The sequence below is a fragment of the Pelophylax lessonae genome (genome assembly GCF_965119305.1).
Source record: "Pelophylax lessonae genome assembly, chromosome: 6".
Classification (NCBI taxonomy): Eukaryota; Metazoa; Chordata; class Amphibia; order Anura; family Ranidae; genus Pelophylax; species Pelophylax lessonae.
The window spans coordinates 217150049-217162406 of record NC_138773.1 but is presented as its reverse complement, the minus strand read 5'-3'; the positions used below and the strand labels follow the sequence as shown (position 1 = coordinate 217162406).

The 12358-nt window shown below is 39.2% G+C and overlaps 1 protein-coding gene across 1 annotated transcript in view; it reads right to left on the bottom strand.

The window, feature by feature from the left end:
• The window catches only part of CPS1 (carbamoyl-phosphate synthase 1), a 166394-nt gene that overhangs the window by 83828 nt on the left and 70208 nt on the right, over positions 1 to 12358 (bottom strand). The gene's annotated exons all lie outside the window — the stretch shown is intronic.

The window sequence follows — 12358 nt, the reverse complement described above, 5'->3', positions numbered from 1 at the left end:
CCAGAACCAGAAAAAAAATAGAATTAGGGTTAGGGCTAGGGTTAGGGTTAGGGCTAGGGTTAGGGTCAGGGCTAAGGTTAGGGTTATTTTTAGTGCTTAGGGTTAGAGGGTTAGAGTTAGAGGGGTAGGGGTAGGGCTACTAACTCTAACCCTAAGTATCTCACCGTAACCCTAACCCTAGCCCCTAACACTAAACCTAACCCTCTAACCATAACCCTAACCCTCTAACCTTAAACCTAACCCTCTAAGCCTAGCCATAAAAATAACCCTAACCCTAAACCTAACCCTAGCCCTAACCCTAACCCTAGCCCTAACCCTAACCCTAACCCTAACCCTAGCCCTAAGCCTAACCCTAGCCCTAACCCTAATTCGTAATTTTTTCTGGTTCCGGACATGCTACAGAGCTGAAACTTCACAGGTACACTTTTTAGACCCCCCCCCCCAGATGCTAAATCCAAAGAAATGTTTTATTTTTATTTTTTTTTTATTTTTCCAATCATTGGCTCTCTATCAAAAAGGACAATTTTTAATAACTTTTTTTTGTGTGATTTAGTGTCTGGGGGGGTCTAAAAAGTGTACCTGTGAAGTTTCAGCTCTGTAGCATGTCCAGAACCAGAAAAAAAATAGAATTAGGGTTAGGGCTAGGGTTAGGGTTAGGGCTAGGGTTAGGGTCAGGGCTAAGGTTAGGGGCTTTTTTTAGTGCTTAGGGTTAGAGGGTTAGAGTTAGAGGGGTAGGGGTAGGGCTACTAACTCTAACCCTAAGTATCTCACCGTAACCCTAACCCTAGCCCCTAACACTAAACCTAACCCTCTAACCATAACCCTAACCCTCTAACCTTAACCCTAACCCTCTAAGCCTAGCCATAAAAAAAACCCTAACCCTAGCCCTAACCCTAACCCTAATCCTAGCCCTAACCCTAACCCTAGCCCTAAGCCTAACCCTAGCCCTAACCCTAATTCGTAATTTTTTCTGGTTCCAGACATGCTACAGAGCTGAAACTTCACAGGTACACTTTTTAGACCCACCGGACACTAAATCCAAAGACATTTTTTTTTTTTTTTTAATTTTTCCAATAATTGGCTCTCTATCAAAAAATTACAATTTTTAAGAACTTTTTTTGTGTGATTCAGTGTCTGGGGGTCTAAAAAGTGTACCTGTGAAGTTTCAGCTCTGTAGCATGTCCAGAACCAGAAAAAAATTAGAATTAGGGTTAGGGCTAGGGTTAGGGTTAGGGTTAGGGCTAGGGTTAGGGTTATTGTTAGTGCTTAGGGTTAGACGGTTAGGGTTAGAGGCGTAGGGGTAGGGTTACTAACTCTAACCCTAAGTATCTCACCGTAACCCTAACCCTAGCCCCTAACACTAAACCTAACCCTAACCCTTAAAGCCCAGTTCCTGTCCCATTTTGGTCGGTTCTGGTCTGTTTGCGGTTGTTTGCGGTGCGTTAAACGGGGAGTTTGGTCTGTCACTGTGAAGCGGGCGTAACCCTTACACTACCTGATCGATACAACATCATACCTGATCGTATACACACACTGGATGTTTTAAAGCACGTTATTCCAAACAATTTAGGAATGTTAGGTGATTTATGCCCTTTATGGAATAAAACCCGACTCTGCGTCAACTACGTAATTTTCCATGGGAGTTTTGCCATGGATCCCCCTCCGGCATGCCACAGTCCAGGTGTTAGTCCCCTTGAAACAACTTTTCCATTACTATTGTGGCCAGAAGGAGTCCCTGTGGGTTTTAAAATTCGCCTGCCTATTAAAGTCTATGGCGGTTCGCAATGTTCGCCGGTTCGCGAACATTCGCCGATGTTCGCGTTCGCCGTTTGCGAACGGCAAATTTTATGTTCGCGCCATCACTACCCACCAATAGATTAAGATTTTCAGAGCAAATATGATATATTTAATATATGAGATCCTGTATTACAACACATCTTCTGTTAGTATCTCAGTTCAGTTCAGCAGTCACTGACACACTTTTAGGAAGAAATCCATGTACCGCTACACAGGCAAGCAGAAAGCTAATGTGAGATCGCTGCCTGGGTACCACGCATGCGTGCGGCCTCCCTTCCATCTTGCTTTGGGTCAGCTCTCTGATTCAGGTCTGTTAATAATGTTTTCAGACTGAAAAGCACTGTACTTTGCACCTATAAGATGTAAACCACCATACTAATTACATAGCTATCAATCTTCTGCTTTAAGTGAAAGATAAGGCTAATACTAACCTTCCCTAAAAACAACCCCCCCTCCTCTTCTCCTCCTAGATACCCTGTATTAAAAAAAATCTGTATTCTTACCTATTTTTAATCTGCTTTGGTCCAATCACATGATCCTGCTGCTTGGCTTTGCTGTGTCAGTGAAAGGCTGCTGCAGGGGAGAGGAGGCAGTGCCAACAGCAGCTGGGCTGGAGCTGCAGGATCATGTGACCAGACTAGAATGGAATAAAAATAGGTAAGTATGTAGATTTTTTATAGAGTATGCAGAATAGGTAGCAGGAGGGGGAGGGAATGTTTTCAGGAATAGTTAGTATAAACCTTTACTACCAGTTTAGAAATAACCAATCCACATATATACTCAGTTTCCAAAAATGCCTAGCTGGTGGATCATTGGACACCACAGACACGCTTCAAACCACCATCATGAATCTGGCATTTCAACACTAAGCTGCTATGTTGGGTTAGAGACAGTCATCTACAGTTTCATAAATGTGATGGTACGTCCATTCAGGCATTTGGGAGATATCCCATCCTTGGCCTATTCACTAAAGCATTAGTGAATCAGTCCCACTGTACTTGAACATGTCAACCCTCAGAAAAATCAGTGCCTGTGAGGGTACCGCCACTGTGGTCTGGGTCAGAGTTGTGGTTCAAAAAAGATGTTAAGTGTAAGTCAGGGTAAATGTTTCTTTTTTTGTTTGTTTTTTTATTATAGCTGTTGGATTTTTTTTCTTTTAAAGGGCTCTTTCACACGGTCCACCTCCGTAGACGGATCTGTGCTGCTCAGCGGGGATCGATCCGCCGATCCCCGCTGAGCCGGCGGATGACAGCTCTGTCTCCGCTTGCAGTGCGGAGAAGGAGGTGTGACAGCACGCGCTGCTCTCTATGGGGGATCGGATGAGAGCGGACCGCTTGTCCGCTCTCATCCGATCCGATCCGATGGAAAAATAGGGTTTCCATTCGTCCAGATTTCACGGACAGGATGGGATACGGATGGCAGCGGGTGTAAGCGGAGGTGTCTCCGCTAACATCCGCTGCCCCATAGAGCTGCATGGAGGATCCGATCAGATCCGCCTAAAAAACTGACAGGCAGATCTGATCGGATCGCCCGTGAGCCCAAAATCTTTTATTCATTTTCAACACTAAAGAGTACAATCATCAGAAAAACGCAGTATTGTATTGGTAAGTAACAATCAGGATTGCAGAGGGAAATGTTACCATCATATGGCACAACTAGGACAATCAACTGCATCAAACAGGATAATTATACCCCCCTCCGAGAGGAATTGATTGGGATGGCCCCCTGTATCCCCCAGGCAACCCCATTGGGAGAACTAACTGTCACCTGTGGAGCAAGGGAAACCCCCCAACCTATATTACTCCCCCCCCCACTTAACATAGGTTAAGTGGGGGGGGGGGGGGGGTATCAAAGCATACAACACAAAAGATGCAGTTGTCTGCATATCATTAATAAGGCACGAGTAATCTAAAAGGACAGAGATAAAGTAGAACAGATTCGCCTAGAGTTGCTCAACAGCAAACTGGAGCAGAATGGCTATACGCTCTCTTTAAAATATAAAAAGTAGAACTGTAACATCTCTGAGGCATCTAACAAGGTGGCCAAACTGTAACTTGTTTCAAACCAATAGGGGTAAGGGGAAGAAGTGGAAAAGAAAAGGAATGAAATAAGAAGAAAGATAGGTCATAAAGAAGAGGTGAGATAGAAGGAGGCATATGCATATTTTATTACAACAGGAGTGGATTTATTTTTTATGTTTTTGGGATGGCTAGTGATTCTTATGCATTTTGTGAGCGCTGACTTGTGGAGGGATTGTCTAATTCGGTTGAGCTGCTTTATATTTGCTTTCAGGGATCTTGTTCCTCTTTTTTTGGGCTGTAAGAATACTCTACTTCCTTTTTTTATCTGTAATAAAAATCTGACAGGGAATCTATCGTTACCCTTCTCTACCCAAAAAGTGTTTCTTTGTGTCTCTGTTTCTGATGAATATTTGCCCTCACTTCCTGCCTGGTTAAAATAATGATAGCACAGGAAGTAAGGGGAATTTCTCTAACAAACCAGATAGAGGTTCTAACTCTTCCCTATGCTATCTAAAATGAGAAAAAAAAAGAAAATTTTTGGCTTGAAAAACACTTTAAAGTAATTTCTTACATACTTTCTTATGTCATTTCATACTTGGCAATGTGTGTGGGGGATTATCTAGGGTGAGGTGAGGGTTGTGTATATAATAATAATCAGTCCAAGAGAAAGGTTCTAGGGTCTGCTATCTTGGTGTATAGGTGCTTCAGGTGTTTCCTCATAGGTTTAGCATGCTATCATGAAGGGGAATTGGAAGTTTTCATATATTTAGTAAAATATACTTCCCCTTGTTAAAGGCAATGACTATGTATCCAAGTCAAAAGACTTCTGGACGCTTCTGGACTGACAAATTCCTATTCATATTCCAAATGGACAAAGCACGAAACCCAACATTGATGGGCAGAAACTCTATATTTGATATGCCAGTATCTGTCATTATGTACAGTCATTGTCCTATTGATTCTAAAATTGTCCAGGCCATCAGGATGTTTGACTCATTCCCCAGATGATGACTCATAAACTACATACAATGCATAAAATGAAAGGTGAAAATGATATGGTACCCCAAAAAAACTCATTTTCTTTTTCTCTAGTTAATAGTCAACTTCCAGGCCTTTCACCTTTTAAATGCCCAAAATGATCGAATGGGTCGTACACACACACACATATATATATATATATATATATATATATATATATATATATATATATATATATATATATATATATATATATATATATACTGTATGTATGTATATATATATATATATATATATATATATATATATATATATATATATATATATATATATATATATAATATAATACTGTCAAGGCAAAATGGATGGATAGTGATCAATTTCAGTTGCCAAAAAGCATCGTAACTATAGCAGATTTTTCATATTTAAAATATTTATGTTTCCCAACTACATAAAGATACAAAATAAAATCCAGGTCTCTTTTTTTTTCTTGACATTAATATACTATAGTCTTATTACCTGGGTATGTAATGCCCTCTTGTGGCTATTCAACACTTCTAACATTTGTCAACTTATGGTTTACAGTAGAATGCAACAAGGGAGGATGAGTGAACATCATAAACCATGAAAGGTCAAAAGGAGTCAGCAAGCTGCTGAGGATAATATACAGCCAAGAACATAGATTTACTGCTATCTATTCCTTTGCTTTTTATATAGACACTAAAAGACACCCTCAGATTTATGAAGGAATTATCATCATCTTAAATGGAGATAGATGAGGAAAATGCAGAGCTTGAGAGACATAAAAAGAGAACACTGTGCAAGCTGCTATCCTGATTTTTGAATATATATATCTACAGTATATATATATCTACAATATATATATATATATACATATATATATATATATATAAATATATATATATATATATATATATATATATATATATATATATATATATATATATATTTCTGTAGTAGAGCATAATGATCGTTATGTGTGGCATGTCCAGTGCACTATCCTCTTTTTTTTTCATTCATATATTTGACATTTTGGCAGAGCAGGTTATCAGTCATTGCGTTAATTGCTTTTTCATTGACACCAGCGTGTAAATGAATAAGAAGCTCATCTAATGCTGCAGATAGCAGCCACATTTTAAAAATGTTGAAAATTACTTTCAAAATAATATTAACATGTTAAAGTTTGTATGAAATTTTAGTAGCTGGATTTACGTGTACTTAAAGTAAAATAAAAATTAAATCTTTGCATGCAAAGTTTTTTACAATCAGATTAGAGTGATTCTAGCAGCCACTGTAGGTAATTCATGTGTCAACTTATCACCCATTGTACCCAGCAAAATCTCAGAAACCTCAGAAAAGCTTCCTTTAAATGTAAACTTACTCCTTAAGGAATTGTAAATAATCTTTTACGGGTCAGCCCACCCACAAATAAATGATCTATGGGCTTTTATGAATTCTAGGGTTTGATGTTGAGGTGTTTCAGCTGTCCAACACTATATATTCTCGTTCATCTCAAATGGCTGAATGACTAGTTCCAAAAAGTTTTGAGAAGTCAGTTAATAGTTTATTGCATAATAGTTAATGACTTTTTCTTAAAAGAGAAACACATTACCAGTCCCTGCGCAGATCCTGGAGATTAATTCTCAAGCTGGGGAACCTTGTAGTTTGGCCAGTGGTGAAACACATGAGTAAAAGCGTGGCAGCTCTCTTAACCCTCCATGGGATATGAGGCAGAGAAATTAGGCAGAAAACAAAAGAAAGAGAGCGCACACCGCCCTAGTGTAACACCATTTAATGAAAATAATTAGAGCCATAAAAAACAGGTACTCACAAACAAGTATAGTGTCATGCATGGAAATGATATCCCCCGATCTGATGTGTGTAGGGTACTCTCCTCCTTGCCGGCGGATCAGCTGTTCGTTCCCGCAGTAGTACGTGGATAACGTAACGGATATATCCACGTACTACTGCGGGAACGAACAGCTGAGCTGCCAGCAAGGAGGAGAGTACCCTACACACATGAGATCGGGGGATATCATTTCCATGCATGACACTATACTTGTTTGTGAGTACCTGTTTTTTATGGCTCTAATTATTTTCATTAAATGGTGTTACACTAGGGCGGTGTGCGCTCTCTTTCTTTTGTTTTCTGCCTAATGACTTTTTCTTACAGCCTGTACTCATTGACATCAGCACAACTCCATCACCTGGTTGGTGAAACCATGAGTACTATATACTCTGATACTCAGATGCTCAGAGCCTGGTAGCCAATCAAGGTTTGCTTTTTGACAGTGAAATGTTGAGGGAAATACTTCACTGGGAGTCTGCCTTAGCCTTAAGTCAAAGCAAAAATCAAGACTCTTGTGCCAATTCTCTCAAGTTCTGGAGTTTACCTGGGTATACCAAGGCTAATATGGAGCATATAAAATGAGCTTGTAAGCACCTTCTGATGCCTGTGCTTCAGTCACCATTTTAGTTGTATTCATATATGTGATATGTTCACTCTGGGTACTTCCTTTAACCAACTGTGAGTACCCTGAGTGGACTTAGCTAAGCCTTTAGGCAAAGTAATAGTATTAGACTTCCCTTGTTGTATTTCTGATAATAAATAGAAACATCATCAGAAGGATGGCAAAACTGCTTGGACAAATAATAAATTATTATATTATTGGTAGGTCCAAGGATCCTAGTATGGGTACAACTCAAGACAATCAATAAAGAAGATCTAAACTGTTGCTGTCAACTAGAACCAACAAGTCATGGCAGTCCCAACAGTTGTTAAGGCAATCATACTGAAATACACAAAAAATGTTTTTTAGGACACAGCAGGGGAGGGTTAAACCTCTGTCTCCTTAGGTAGATTTCCCTTCACTACCTATCCCAAAGATACCAAAAATATTTGTCTCTTACAGTATATAGGTAGTTGTCTTTAAAATAGGAGTCCTGGCCCTCACATCTTGTTCTATGACAACTGTAACATTTTGGACTTCCCATCTTAGCAGGTAGTCACTGGGTCAAATGCAAATGGTTCACCTACGTAGCCACACACAGACAACTATAAAAACCACAGGTATTCTAGTCTTTTTCTATTCCTTTCAAAACTGGAAAAAAAGGTTTTTGCTATCCATACACTTTAAAGCAGTGTATTGCAAGTGATCAAAACGGTATGAACAAAGATGATACTTAATATAAATGGGGTTGATTTATAAACAAAATTAAGCAAATAAACTAGAGCAACACTGAAATAATTATCCATCACAACCAGTCAAATTTCTTTCCGTACTTGAAAAATAAAACCAGGTTTGTTACCATATCCACATGGTCTATTTTCTTTGTAAATCAGACCTTCCACTGTAGTATAAAGAGAGGTTGCAACTTCCTATTTCACTGTAGGATTCTGACATTATGTGAAGTTGTTTCCTGTGAGAGCCCAGTGCAAAACACATAGCCCACATCTCAGTAATAATCCCTGAGCACCTGCCCAAGTCACATGTGAGCGCCAGCCGTAAGTATTTGTTAACAGTACATGCAATTCTCAGTTCTTTCTCCTAATAAGTAGAGGCTCCAGCTTCAAAATTTACTGCTTAAAGGTTCGGCTACTAGGACTAAATGTAGCAGAGTAGTATATATGCCACCTTTCCAACTCCTTCCAGAGTTTTGCACTACAAGTGTAACAGTTCCTAGGATATACATTGTTCAATCAGCTGTGTCCATGCCTTATACAATAACACTCTCTTCTGCAATGTGCACATTTTCATCCACACATTATTCTATCACCACTATCCACCTCACAACACATTCTCTGCACCCCTGTTCTACAGCCAACACAATCCCTACACTCCTGTTCTAATGCCAATACATTCTCTGCATTGCTGTTCTACAGCCAACATATTCTCTGCACTCCTGTCCAAGAACCAACAAATTCTCTGCATCTCTGTTATAAAGCCAACACATTCTCTGCAGCCCCTGTTCCAGAGACAACACATTCTCCACACCCCTGTTCTATAGCCAATATTTTCTCTACACCCCTGTTCTAAATCAACACATTCTCTGCACTCATGTCTAAAGCAGTGTTCTCCAAACTGTGGCCCAGGGGCTGGATGCCACCGTTTGCCTGCGTTTATCCGGCTCTTGGGGAAACTATTCTACCTACTGACACTAATGATGGGGCATCAATCCTGCCGATGACACCAATTATGGGGGACTATTCCTCCCATTGATACTAACAATAGGGGGGCACTTTCACCCAATGACACCAATGATGGGGGACTATGCCTTACACTGACACCAATTATGGAGTATTATTCTTCCTGCTGATACCATTTAGAGGACAATTTTCATCCCAGTAATACCAATGATAAGCACCATTCCTTCCTCGGAAACCAAGGATGGGGCACAACTCCTCCGACTGATACCAATGATGGGGGAAATTCTTCCCACTATAGCCAATGATAGGGCATTGATTACTCCCATTAATGCCAAGGCATTTTCTACTCCCACTGACCACAGTCTGCCCCCTTCCCTAAAGTCTGAAGGACAGTAATTTTTCCCTTTGTTTAGAAAGCTCGGAGACCTCTTTTCTAGAGCCAGTCCATTCTCATTCCTCTCCTGCTCTGCCCTCCTACCACAATCAACTTAAATCTCTTTTCCCGTTGGGCCCCTTTGAGACCTTCACCAAAAACAGCTTTTGCACTGCCTACTTCTGGTAATAACAGCTTCAACATCAGCTTCCAGCTTCCACAATCACCTGCCACTCTGTTCACCCCTCCCCCCCCCCCCCCCCAACACACACATTCCTGAGATGATCCCCTCTCAAACTGCCCCCCAGTAACTAACTCTCAGTTTCTCCTTATTTCCATCTAGTCATACAATTACCTTCTCCACCTTCCCAGCCACCAAGGGATCTCATTATTCCCCCTCCAAAACTCTACAGTCACCTTCCACTCTGTCTTCCCCATGATAAGTTCAAGTGAAATGGAACATTCAACATAATCAGTGTCCATCTAAAATAGTATCTGACAGGTCAGAAACACATATCAGTGTTGAATGAACCACTCAAAGGCCCCAAAATAATCATCCCAAATAGACCAGGTCATAAATAAGTACACATTTGTTCGTTGGTCATAATACTATTTGGCTAGCATTAAAGAGCATATACCGGAATTTGTCATCCATGTGTATGATCGCTGATAATTATTGATATGAAAGAGAGAGTTAAGAGCTTCTGTTAACTGTCAACACACAAGTAGTTATATTTAAATATATGCTATATAAATATATATTATCCCTGGAGGGCAGCAAAATAAATGTGTAGCAAAACACTGCAAGTCACCCTGTGATCAATTGAAGGATAAAATATGTGTGGACTCTACTTGTAATAAAATAAAGCAAAAGAAAAAAAAAAGTAAACATGCTTTTCCTTTGCAATTTCATCTTTTCTAGTCCTAAATTATAGATGCTTATAAAATGGGAAGCTCAGTTACATAATTTGTGTGCTCTACTCATTTCTGCTGCCCTTCTGCCAAAATTGATATATTCTAACATACAGCAGAATAAGCTGAAGTGTTATAGTGTTATGCATAAACATTAGCAATAACTATTCTGAAGCTTGCAGCAAAATTGTAAACACGCTCTTTAAATACGTAATTTTATTGGACAAGAGTATGCGATATTTAACATGCTGCTCATACTGTAGCTCTGGAAAGCAGATGCTGCATTTGTCTGCCCTATGATACTTATGAGTGCCTTTCATGTTGATGTAATGAAATGTATCAAAATGCAATGCACATTACTGGGCATCCAACAACTCAGGCAAGTGGATGACTGCAATGCCTGCTTATCTTATGTTTATCTGTCTGGCGAATATTAATCTTCCAGCTTGCCAAGTACTGATGAGGTTAAGTGAATTATTTGTGCTATTGCAGTAAATCAGAGGAGGCGGTGTTGTCCACTACCCACAACCCTACTATCTCTGCCACCTGTTCGTACATCTGTTTGCATAGGAACTGGAGATCACTACTACCAAATAAAAGGAAAAGCTTTTACAACAACATTAGGCTCTTGGAGGTGTGCCTTATTTCTTTTTTTTTTGTAGTGTTGTGTTGTTTTTAATGAATTTGCTCATTTATCGTGTGCTGATGGTATTATTTAGTTACTAGATTGTTTTGGACTGAATAAGATATTTTCTTAAATAATTCTACTCTTTGAGGTGGACTGACATAATCTAGCCTTACACAGAGCTAAGTTTGGCCCGTTTCTGATGAACCAGCCAAAATGTATTCAGTAGGTAAAACACCGACTGACATCAATTAAAAAATCAAAGCAAGCTGAAAAAAAAATGAAAAGTGTTTGGCCAGCTTAAAGAAACAGAGACAGATCACCTACCAAAAGTGAATGTTTACTGAGCTTAGTAAACAGGATAACGGATGTGTTCACTTCAATTTATGTTCCAGGAAACATCAATTTTTTCTTTTTTTCCTTCACACATTACAGGTTCACATTATTAACTATTGGTACTTTTCAAAATGAATATTGATTTTACTAAGTAAATAGCTTCCACTCCTTTGGTAAATCAACCTATTTGTATCTGATATAATTCCAGTGCTAAAATATGTCAGAAGCAGCAAGAGCACCACTCCAGTGGTTTTAGAGTCCATAATGGTTTTGAATTCAATAACTGAACAGAACACTAAAAAAAAATACCAATATTTTTCAAGGGTTTAGACGCTCCCCCTTCAAGACGGCTTATATATTACGCAACCTCAAAATGTCCTTTGTTAGCAGTTATGCTGGTAGGCAAGACCTTTATTAGACTGGTAAGATTTTTAAGTCACATAAAACAAAAGTCCTGATGAAGGGGTATCTGATACATGTTGGCTGTTTTTTTTTTCTTTTTCGATAATAATTTAGTAAAAACCTTTCTAGATTCCATACCCTTGGTGGGTAAACCTTACTACTTTATACTTATTTGAACTTCTCTCAGGACCCCTCTTTTGTTAGAGGTACTTTAGTACATGTGAGCAATGAAATTACTCCTTCACAATACTGGGTGTTAGCAACAGAAGATCTAGAGCAGCTTATGTATGTACACGTGATTCCAAGTCAGGCACACTGCTCAAGAGAGTGTTAGTACTGGACTTGCATATTTAATGCTATCTCATTGCAAAGAAACTAGGTGCTCATTGGATATTGTTAACAAATTCCTCTTTAAATCTTCTGTAACATTGCCATCTATGGCTCTTAATCAGTAACTTCAAAATAGAAGCATCTAGCTGATTATAATAAAAGTAGATCTGCCACAGAATGTAATGGTTTTAGAAAAAACTGTACAATTGTAGGTGTCTGATTTCTTTCTGCTCTTTCTATTTTTAGCTACTGCCTTACGATCTTCCTTTTTTTATTTTATCTCTTTCAAATCAGGTACAAAAGATTAAGAATACTTCAAGTTTCTTTCTTGTTCACGCATATAGATAAATGATAATTTGGTAAAGATGTGACTTAATGGGTCCCTATTAGGTGGCCCAAGCTTTTGCTCTATTACT